This window comes from Oncorhynchus mykiss, chromosome 19 (genome assembly GCF_013265735.2).
Source record: "Oncorhynchus mykiss isolate Arlee chromosome 19, USDA_OmykA_1.1, whole genome shotgun sequence".
In the NCBI taxonomy this organism is placed as follows: domain Eukaryota; kingdom Metazoa; phylum Chordata; class Actinopteri; order Salmoniformes; family Salmonidae; genus Oncorhynchus; species Oncorhynchus mykiss.
The window spans coordinates 12728371-12740087 of record NC_048583.1 but is presented as its reverse complement, the minus strand read 5'-3'; the positions used below and the strand labels follow the sequence as shown (position 1 = coordinate 12740087).

Genomic DNA, 11717 nt, shown 5'->3' with positions numbered 1-11717 from the left:
TGGGAAACTACTAAGTGAATCTACAGACTGATGAATGACGGTTCACAGAGATAGACACATCTCTCTGAGATATCAATACATTCATCAAGTCACCCTTGTTTTGTCTGTGTTCATTCTGCCCTGCCAGAGCAGAAAAATATGTTTATCTGAAATCCCATGAAATCTGTGATGTCAACACTGTACACTCAATTCAAATGCCATACCAGGTTTCTGTTTCTCTCTCTGTGTTCACTATCCTCAGTCTGTTCTGCCCTGTACTGGATCCATGGTTTACTGTAGTGCACTGTTTCATTATCTGGCCTGAGCCATTGTTACTGTCACCTCTAATCAATTCTCTCTCTCAGCCACACAGTCAGCCATGTTTTCCTTTTCCAGAGAGGCTGCGGTGTTCTGAGGCAACCTCTTTCTCATCTCTTCATCTTTCTGTTTGTGTGTGGCTTATCTATGCTACCTACTACACTGAACCAGTGGGCAGAGGGTAATCACACACAGCCACAGTACGCACCGGGGAAACAGACGTGGGTGTGTGTGTGTGTGTGTGTGTGTGTGTGAAACAGAGAAAGTGTGTGTGTGGTATCATCCTCTATGATAGTGACACACTTTGCCTCCAGGCCTAGTCCCTCTTGAAGAGTCATGTCCGGCGAGAAGAGAAAAGCCCCCTTCCTTCCCGCACTCATCATCAAAGAAATTAGATCTCACACTGCACTATGCTGCTGCTGTGTGTGGCACAACACGCCTGATGAGCAACACATGATCCTTTCCCGGCAATACTGGGTTAACCCTTTCATCCACAGCAAGAAACCCTGATGCAGCCAACTGAGCTATATTCTTCCTCTGTGAGCTTATTTAACTACTGCACAGGGGAAGGCCTATACAAACAATACCAATGTCATCTTCCCTATTGTACAGAGTAAGAGCTGTGTTTCCCTATGGTCATGTTGGCGGTTGTAAGGGCTTGACCTCAGAGTAATGGTTTAATCTAGTCAAAACAGAGCAAAGAAGTTTCCTGAATGTGAGAAAGCTTTGTATTATTATGATGAAACCCACTTTCCATCCATCATTACACAGACTAGCCACATGACCACCATCCAACCTAGTGGTCAGCAGACAACAGCAGTTCTCCATCACTGACTGCGACCCTCTATTTCTCAACACAACACAGCAGCCCATCAATGGACATTGGGTGTGTGTCAAACTATGAACTCTGCGGGCCCGGAAATACCTCGACGCAAGTCGAGACTCATTTCAGACTTTGTGAGCGAGATGAAAGACATCTGGGATTTGTCATTGGTCTTTAAAAAAACATATGATGCAAATAGAATGGGAAGCCTTGTCTGTTTCTGAGAGCGGAGTTATGATTTGTAAGAAAAAGGCACAATGAGAATGCACAGGCCAGGCCCAATTCCAGTGAGTGTCTTAACAGCCAAATGTGGCTGAACACTCTCCAGCAGCACTGGTCTGGATGCTAGTGGTGGAGCAGTCATAGAAACAGATGGAAGCCATTTGTTGTGTTTTTTCCCCTCTGTAGCTGTGGTCTGGACAGCCTAGCCTAGGCTCCATGTTAATCGGAGTAATGTGTGCAGTTATGTGAGGAATATCGCGGTGTAAATTGAGAATCGTCACAGCAATAAGCTGTCCTGTTGTGTCCCTGTCCAGAGGTTTAACATACAGAGCTGACACTCTGTCATTGATGGATTCCTGCCGTATTCTAAATGTTCTATGGAGCCTGGGTCTGAGACATATGTTCTATGGAGCCTGGGTCTGAGACATATGTTCTCTGGAGCCTGGGTTTGAGACATATGTTCTATGGAGCCTGGGTCTGTCCTGAGACATATGTTCTATGGAGCCTGGGTCTGAGACATATGTTCTATGGAGCCTGGGTCTGAGACATATGTTCTATGGAGCCTGGGTCTGAGACATATGTTCTATGGAGCCTGGGTCTGTCCTGAGACATATGTTCTATGGAGCCTGGGTCTGTCCCGAGACATGAGACATATAGGATGTTAACGTTATTAATTTCCCCTCATATTCCGCAACTCTATGTTGCCCGATGCAATGTGGCCTAAACATATAACACCAACAAAGCCTTTTGTATTTCAATGTGAATACTAATATGACCATACTGATTCCTCTGACTTTGTCTGGATACTCAAATAAACCTAATGTACTATTAGAATATGAAGACAGACAAGTCAGAGGGACTTTTCAATTTCCACATAAGGATTCCCTGCGTGTGGAGGTTTCAACTGCCATGCTGCTCTGCTATCCACAGAGGCTCTAAGTTTATTTGTGTCTGCCTGGCCTGGAAAAGCTCTCCCTCACTCACTCTCACTCTGAGGCATATTTTTCAGCTTTCGTTGGCTCAGTGCCAGTGTCAATTCCATGCTCCTCAGAATCACATTCTTTGGCGCTTAGTGATATCTCAGGCCTTCAGACTAGCTCCTCCTGGCAGATTAAGATACAGGACATGGAAATGACCATAAAACAAAGCAAAACAATACCGGGCACACAGCCGCTTCGCTTCAGCGCTGTGCTAGACACTGGTCCAGGAAATAGCGTTATACTCAAATTGGTTGGTATGAATCTCCTGGGTTTTTCACACACAGATGCATTTCAAGTTTCAAGTTGTATTAGTCATATGTACTGGATACACATGGTATATATCATCCCAAAAAATGCAACAACAATAAAAAATAATAAAAGATACAAACATAAAGAGCACAATCACACACACACACACACACACACTTTGTATGAAATATAAGAAACAGTAGCCAATAGACTGGACCAATTATGTGAAAACAATCATATTCATTATAATAACTACCCTAAACAGTACATGTTTGCGTCGTTCTAAAAAAAAATGTTTTTGGCGTCGTCATCATCCTGCGACTACCAACTCTCTACTAGTCAGTGAACGGAGAACCAAGAGCACTATCGCTTGAGATAGCGGAGAGCATCAAGCGGATAAACTCTGTCTAATTTTCAGCTAATTCCCCTTCAATGCTGGTAGGACACGGACCATACACCATCCCCAAGTGGATTATTTTTTGTCTGTGGGTGACCCGAACTGTTGGACGAATTGAAAGATATTATAATTTGGCATCATATCTAAGCAGGAACGAAAGTATTGAGAGTGGTATCCGAGGTTAGCCAGTTGGCTAACTGGGAAGGTTGCCTAGCTAGCTACTGCTGAGAAAATACGAAGCGGAGGGAGACCCCAGCGGCAAAAAGGGCCATCGACGTGAGCTGTATCCTGAAGAGGGACGCTCCGTTTTTCTGGACACATCAAGAGGAGCCGGAGTCCATTTTGCTGTGTTCTACTCTGATAATTTCGGAGGTAAGAGGTACAAGGAAACGGGTGGACGGTCCCAGCGTAGAAATCGTTACAATAGAGCGCTGGGCCAGACAGTCAGCGGCGGAATGGTTATCTAACTTTAGCGAGATAGCTAGCAATTCCTTGCTAGCCAGCTGCAAGTGTTTCTCACGAAATGAAGCTATTTGTAAACACCAGCTTTGCATATACATTGAGAACGAATTAAATGTGTTAATCTGTGTTTTTAGACACAACGAAACGGATACATTTGTTATTAATAACATGACCACCTTGACCTAGCTAATGTGGTCCATATCGGCTAACGTTAGTTGCTAGCTACCAACCAACTGCTGGACTTTAACTAGCACTAGCTATCTTGCTGGCTGACAAGACACTTTCATTGCACGAAAAACAAGTCTTATGTTTGTCTTGCTTGTTTTGTTTCGGGAGAATGCTAACGTTAGTGTTGGCTTATAATTTCAGTGATTCGTTGGAGAGTGAGTTAGCTATCCAGCTAGATTGCACCGCACGCTAAATCAAGCTAGCTAGCCAGTCTCCTTTTGTTATGCTAACGCTAATCATCCAATTTCTGATAGCATAACATCCTGACTTACTCGCTACAACACAGCATGCAAGCACAATAACGTTTAGTTTGTAAGAGCTTACTTTCGAGTTCGTTACCATCGCAAGCTAACGTTTATCGGATTGTACTTTATCACATTTTATTTTTCTTAGTGTTTTTTCGTAAGTTTGGTGAAGCAAGGTTAACGTGTTGGAGTGCATCTTACTAGCCGCGAGGCACAGCGCCAGTGTGATCCGAGCACATGCTCCTGGCTATGGCATCAGTCAGAGAATGTAGAAATTCGAGATTATCAAGCGAAGATAAGATAAATGCAACTCTTTCTTTGTAAATGTACAATTTCATAAAAAAACATGCATAAAAACAAACACCTGCTAACTATACATCTAGCTAATACAGCAATATCTGCACACCTAGACAAAACGTCAAAGAACAGTGAGTTCTCATATTGGCTAGTTATGTGTTTTAAATTGACGGAAATAATATTGTTGTCACTTTAAGATTTTCTATTTACGTAACCTGTATGGGTAACGTTGCAAACGTATCAAACTAGCCTAGATACCACACCGGAATAGTTACAAAAACTAGCCAAAGTGTACACGGTCCATTTACAATGATGGGGAGCGAGAGATGGGTTAGGTTTGATGTGCGGTTTTGAGGTAACTACTGTTACCTTCCCAGTATCACTAACTGTCATACTTGACTGAGTTGCCACAGTGAATCAAGTAAAGTAAACGGTGCATTTCAAAACTTGGTGTCTACTCTTATGAAAGACTATTAGGGTGTCATGTCGCAATACCTGCATTTTCTTCTTATGTAATCACTATTGTCAAATGTATTATTGCCCTTCCTGTATGTGCCATTTTCCTTATGGAATGTACCGGATGACTCCTCAACTGTAGGGATATGTGATGCAGCACTTAGGAATGTTAAACAAGACACCAGTTGAAAAGTATTTTCAACTGCGTTTCTCCCCTAACAAATCTGGGCCCCATGAGTTTCTACCTACAGTTCCTCAAAATAAAGGTGTATGCCTATAACAATGCACTGTCCTGTAGGCAGGTACACACTGCTAGTCTCTACAGCCAGTTTCTTTCTTCTCAAGACTTGGTGCTGAGGGTTCTCATGCAATCTTGACAGTTCAGCGTGGTCCCTTTTTGTGTTGTCCCCTGCACAAGACAAAATAAAGTTAAATTAAATGTAGGAACGTAAGATAAAGGAAACCCTTTTCTTTTCCTGCTCAATTAATTCATTTATTTTAACACTCCCTCTGTGCTCTCCTCTTGCTCTTGCTCTTTCTCCCTCAGTCCCTCTGTCTTCATAAGGCTTAGAGCCTCTCTGCTCTCTCCCTGCACAGTGAGTCCTCAATAACTCCTCGGCGCTCAGGCCCTCCACAGACTAACAGAAAGGAAGAAGAGAGAGAGGCGGGAGACTCCAAGAGAGAAAGCCCTTAAGGACTCCAAGAGATATATAAAACAATGCAGTACTCTTCTCTCTAATGAAAGCCAGGAAGTGGGACAACCGAAGGGTTTTTTCTCTCTAAATAACAGCTTTTTTCACACTGATTGTGGTGGTGATGGAGAATGTTGGTAAGAGATGAGTAATGGAACACATTCAGGTTCACTAATCCAAATTGTTTATGTGGACTGTCTGGATGTTTCTTTGAGGGCCTCTGAAACTCTAAGCCTACGGGCCTGGCTATTAAATTGTCCACTCATTTAATACCCTTTGGTGTCGAGTGGTGGTTTATCCAAGAGGGTTTGCATCATGCTCTTACAGCCATGCAAATAACAGATAACAAAATCATTGCTGCTGCTCTCACAGCATAAAAACATGTACACACACGATTCTCAGTACAGTTTGTGCTTGGAATTACCAAGATGATACTGCCTGTCGCTACTCCATAACAGATTAACCGACATCTTATACACACTAGTCATGTAATGTATAGCCTGACTCTTACTCACTTAAATGCCTGTGTGATTGCTTTGCGAGGTTAACCTCTTCAAGTGTTTTTTTTCCTTTAGTCTATACCGTTAATATTAGGTCATGAATTTAGGCTATATAAGTCTCCTTTTTATGGGAGTTGTAAAAGAGCAGGGGTCTCAACTTTTTTAGCATGAGAGCTACACAACAAAAATATGTATCTTTTTAAATAGGCACATTCTTCTTCTCTCCCCTTCCTCGTGTCCTTAGTGTCAATATACACTACCGTTGGGGTCACTTAGAAATGTCCTTGTTTTTGAAAGAAAAGCACATTTTTGTCCATTAAAACAACAGTGTAGACATTGTTAATGTTTTAAATGACTATTGTAGCTGGAAACGCCTGATTTTTAATGGAATAAGTGCATAGGCGTACAGAGGCCCATTATCAGCAACCATCACTCCTCCACTCCAATGGCATGTTGTGTTAGCTAATCCAAGTTTATCATAATTTTAAATAGTACCCGCAAAAAAACAGTTTTAACGTCAACAGTGAAGAGGTGACTCTGGGATGTTGGCCTTCTAGACAGAGTTGCAAAGAAAAAAGCATATCTCAGACTGGCCAATAAAAATGTACGATGGGCAAAAGAACAGAGGAACTCTGCCTAAAAGGACAGCATCCTGGAGTCGCCTCTTCACTGTTGACGTTGAGACCGGTGTTAGCGGGTACTATTTAATGAAGCTGCCAGTTAAGGACTTGTCTGTTTCTCAACCTAGACTAATGTACTTCCTCTTGCTCAGTTGTGCACTGGGGCCTCCCACTCGTTCTATTCTGGTTAGGGCCAGTTTGCGCTGTCCTGTAAAGAGAGTAGTTCAGCGTTGTACGAGATCTTCAGTTTCTTGGCAAATTCTCCCATGGAATAGGCTTCATTTCTCAGAACAATTTGTTTCTAGCCATTTTGAGCCTGTAATCGAACCCACAAATGCTGATGCTCCAGATACTCAACTAGTCTAAAGGACAGTTTTATTCCTTCTTTAATCAGGACAACCGTTTTCAGCTGTGCTAATATAATTGCAAAAGGGTTTTCTAATGATCAATTAGCTTTTTTTTAAATGATAAACTTGGATTAGCTAACACAACGTGCTGTTGGAACACAGGAGTGATAGGCCCATTATCAGCAACTATGTAGATATTCCATAAAATCAGCTGTTTCCAGCTACAATAGTCATTAGCAATGTCTGCACTGTATTTCTGATCAATTTTATGTTATTTTAAGGGACAAAAATGTGCTTTTCTTTCAAAAGCAAGAACATTTCTAGGTGGCCCCTAACTTTGGAATGGTAGTATACCTACTACTATATGGTTAATAAACAACTTCTAAAATTTTTTTTTTTTTTTTTCATGTACAAATAAGGTGCTTTGCTGATTTTAAGTTTGTCTCAAAATGAATCTGTAAATGTTGGTTGGAAGTGTAACCTTCTTGGGTAAAGCAAAAAAATGTATTCTCTTTCTATTTTCCCAAATTCTATTTTCTCAGTTTTCTGGAGGAAAATGAACACCTTTTGATTTGAATGCAATTCCCCTTTAATTATACATCTAGTGTGTGAGAAATGTACTCTCTAATGTGATGGTTTTGTATTGCTGCTGTTCATTTCATGATGAAGTTTGCAAATAATAGATACAAATGAGTGATGCGCCGATATCCAATATTTTCCTTGCCAAAAGAACGATACTGATGACCATTATTAAAAATTTTAGCTGCCTTTTTAAAAGCTTTCTAGTGCAGTTAAGTAGTTAAAACACACACATGGACCCAGTGTTCTAAGACACTGCAGCTCTGTGCAAGAGGCGTCACTACAGTCCCTGGTTCGAATCCGGGCTGTTATCACATCCGGCCATGATTGGAAGTCCCATAGGGCGGCGCACAATTGGCCCAGCGTCATCCTGGTTTCGCCGGGGTAGGTCGTCATTGTAAATAAGAATTTGTTCTTAACTGACTTGCCTAGTTCAATAAAGGTTACAAACACACCACACCGATCAAAGTTATTTTGTTGGCATTTACGTATGTCCCCATTACTAGTAATACATAATCAAAATCTATTTCTTTCACTTACTTGCTGTGCTGTTTCGTTGTTCAGTCGTTTCATTCTCAACCCGGATTTCTATGGAACGCCGTTTGGGTCTTTGCGTGTCAAAGTTGCTATTTAACACTATTTCAAATAAATGTTTATTTGTCACATACACATGGTTAGCAGATGTTAATGCGACTGTAGCGAAATGCTTGTGCTTCTAGTTCCGACAATGCAGTAATAACCAACGAGTAATCTAATATAACAATTTCACAACAACTACCTTATACACACAAGTGTAAAGGGATGAAGGATATGTACATAAAAATATATGAATGAGTGATGGTACAGAATGGCATAGGCAATATGCAGTAGATGGTATAGTGCAGTATATACATATGAGATGAGTAATGTAGGGTATGTAAACATTATATGAAGTGTGCATTGTTTAGTGGCTAGTGGGACATTTTTTTACATCAATTTTTACATTATTAAAGTGGCTGGAGTTGAGTCAGTACGTTGGCAGCAGCGGTGGCTGTTTAACAGTCTGAAGGCCTTGAGATAGAAGCTGTTTTTCAGTCTCTCGGTCCCTGCTTTGATGCACCTGTACTAGAGGTCAACCGACTATGATTTTTCAACGCCGATACCGATTTATTGGAGGACCAAAAAAGCCCATACGAATAATCGGCCAATTTTTTAGAAATGTATCTGTAATAATGACAATTGCAACAATACTGAATGAACACTTATTTTAATATAATACATAAATTAAATCAATTTAGCCTCAAGTAAATAATGAAACGTGTTCAATTTGGTTTAAATAATGCAAAAACAAAGTGTTGGAGAAGAAAGTAAAAGTGCAATATGTGTCATGTAAGAAAGCTAACGTTTAAGTTCCTTGCTCAGAACATGAGAACATATGAAAGCTGGTGGTTCCTTTTAACACGAGTCTTTAATATTCCCAGGTAAGAAGTTTTAGGTTGTAGTTATTATTGGACTATTTCCTTCTACCATTTTCTATTTCATTAACCTTTGACTATTGGATGTTCTTATAGGCACTTTAGTATTGCCAGTGTAACAGTATAGCTTCCATCCCTCTCCTCGCTCCTCCCTGGGCTCAAACCAGGAACACAACGACAACAGCCACCATCGAAGCAGCGTTATCCATGCAGAGCAAGGGGAACAACCACAGGCTCGGAGCGAGTGACGTTTGAAATGCTATTAGCGCACGATAACTAGCTAGCCATTTCACTTCGGTTACACCAGCCTCATCTCGGGAGTTGATAGTTTTGAAGTCATAGACCGCGCAATGCTTGACGCACAACGAAGAGCTGCTGGCAAAACGCACAAACGTGCTGTTTGAATGAATGTTTACGCGCCTGCTCAGTCAGATACTTAGATGCTTGTATGCTCAGTCAGATTATATGCAACGCAGGACACGCTAGATAATATCTAGTAATATCATCAACCATGTGTAGTTAACTAGTGATTATGATTGATTGTTTTTTATAAGAAGTTTAATGCTAGCTAGCAACTTACCTTTGCTTACTGCATTTGCGTAACAGGCAGTCAGTCTCCTTGTGGAGTGCAACGAGAGAGGCAGGTCGTTATTGCGTTGGACTAGTTAACTGTAAGGTTGCAAGATTGATTCCCCCGAACTGACAAGGTGAAAATCTGCCGTTCAGACCCTGAACGAGGCAGTTAACCCACCGTTCCTAGGCCATCATTGAAAATAAGAAGTGGGACGCAACCGTCTCCTATACCATAAGAAGTTAACACCATAGTTCCCTCCAAACTCATCATCAAGCTCGAGAACCTGGGTCTCGACCCCGCCCTGTGCAACTGGGTACTGGACTTCCTGACGGGCTGCCCCCAGGTGGTGAGGGTGGGTAACAACTAGAGGTTGTATCAAAAAATATATTAAAAAAATTCTAAAAAATCAACCTTTCATTAAATCACACATGTAAGATACTCAATTAAAGCTACACTTGTTGTGAATCCAGCCAACATGTCAGATTTTAAAAAGGCTTTTCGGCGAAAGCATAAGAAGCTATTATCTGATGATAGCAAGAGAGTAAGAGCCTAGCATATTTCAACCCTGCAGGTGCTACACAAAACGCAGAAATAAAATATAAAACATGCCTTACTTTGACAAGCTTCTTTTGTTGGGACTCCAATATGTCCCATAAACATCACAATTTGTCCTTTTTTTAGATGAATTCCGTCCATATATATCCAATATGTCCTTTTATTTGACGCGTTTGATCCAGGAAAAAAAAGCTTCCAAAATGCGCAACGTCACTACAAAATATTTCTAAAGTTGCCTATAAACTTTGCCAAAATATTTCAAACTACTTTTGTAATACAACTTTAGGTGTTTTTAAACGTTAATAATCAATCCAATTGAAGACGGGTCTGTGTTCAATACAGGAAGACAACAAACCAAGCTACTTTTCACATCTTTCCCAACTCTCAGAGTTCCAAGATGGCCTTCTTCTTCACTGCACAAATTAATAACCTCAACCAAATTCCAAAGACTGGTGACATCCAGTGGAAGCGGTAGGAACTGAAAACAAGTTCCTAAGAAATATTGTTTCCCCATGAGAACCCATTGAACAGACGGAGACCTAAAAAAAAAAAAAAACTGAACGGTTAGTCCTTAGGGTTTTGCCTGCTACATAAGTTCTGTTATGCTCAGACATGATTCAAATAGTTTTAGAAACTTCAGAGTGTTTTCTATCCAAATCTACTAATAATATGCATGTCTTATATTCTTGGCATGAGTAGCAGGAAGTTGAAATTGGGCACGCTATTTATCCAAAAGTGAAAATGCTGCCCCCTATACCTTAAGAAGTGAAATGCTGAGCTGTAGTCAATGAACAGCATTCTCACATAGGTATTCCTCTTGTCCAGATGGGTAGGGCAGTGTGGTTGCGATTGCGTCGTCTGTGGACCTATTGGGGCGGTATGCAAATTGGAGTGGGTCTAGGGTGTCAGGTAGGGTGGATGTGATATGGTCCTTGACTAGTCTCTCAAAGCACTTCATGATGACGGAAGTGAGTTCTACGGAGCGGTAGTCGTTTAGCTCAGTTACCTTAGCTTTCTTGGGAACAGGAACAATGGTGGCCCTCTTGAAGCATGTGGGAACAGCAGACTGAGACTCAAACAAATATATGCGGCTGTGATTATAATCGAAGAGAATTCTCTTGGTAGCGGTCTGGATTTGACGTGTCAATTAAGCTTGTTGACCAATCGAGACCCGAATATGACTACGCTTCACTTAAGGCGTTCATACATTTTTTAACGTAGTTATTGCACATTGATTACACTATCACTCGTATTTCATGTCACGACGATTCATCGAGACATGGATACATGCTATGATTTGCGCACCTGCAGTGCTGGTCATAAACAAAAATAAAATAAGCTAGCAAGCGCATGGATGCAAACAGTGTTTTTCCCCAAATACTTAGCAAACGACAAACTGTTTCAGTAGCTATAGTTAGCTAGCTACAGTTGAAGTCGGAAGTTTACATACACTTAGGTTGGAGTCATTAACTCGTTTTTCAACCACTCCACACATTTCTTGTTAACAAACTATAGTTTTGGCAAGTCGGTTAGGAGATCTACTTTGTGCATGACACAAGTCAGTTTTCCAACAATTGTTTACAGACAGATTATTTCACTTATAATTCCTGTATCACAATTACAGTGGGTCAGAAGTTTACTTACACTAAGTTGACTGTGCCTTTTAAAAAGCTTGGAAAATGCCAGAAAATGATGTCATGGCTTTAAAGTTTCTGATAGGCTTATTGACATCATTTGAGT

At 41.0% G+C, this 11717-nt stretch overlaps 1 protein-coding gene across 1 annotated transcript in view; it reads left to right on the top strand.

Moving 5' to 3' along the window:
- Positions 1-2870: 2870 nt before the first annotated feature.
- Positions 2871-11717, top strand: part of LOC118941457 (F-box/WD repeat-containing protein 7-like) — a 91898-nt gene continuing 83051 nt past the window's right edge. Inside the window, exon 1 of the mRNA XM_036954315.1 lies at positions 2871-3340. The gene's annotated coding sequence lies outside the window, so the exon portion shown is untranslated. The remainder of the gene's footprint in view (positions 3341-11717) is intronic.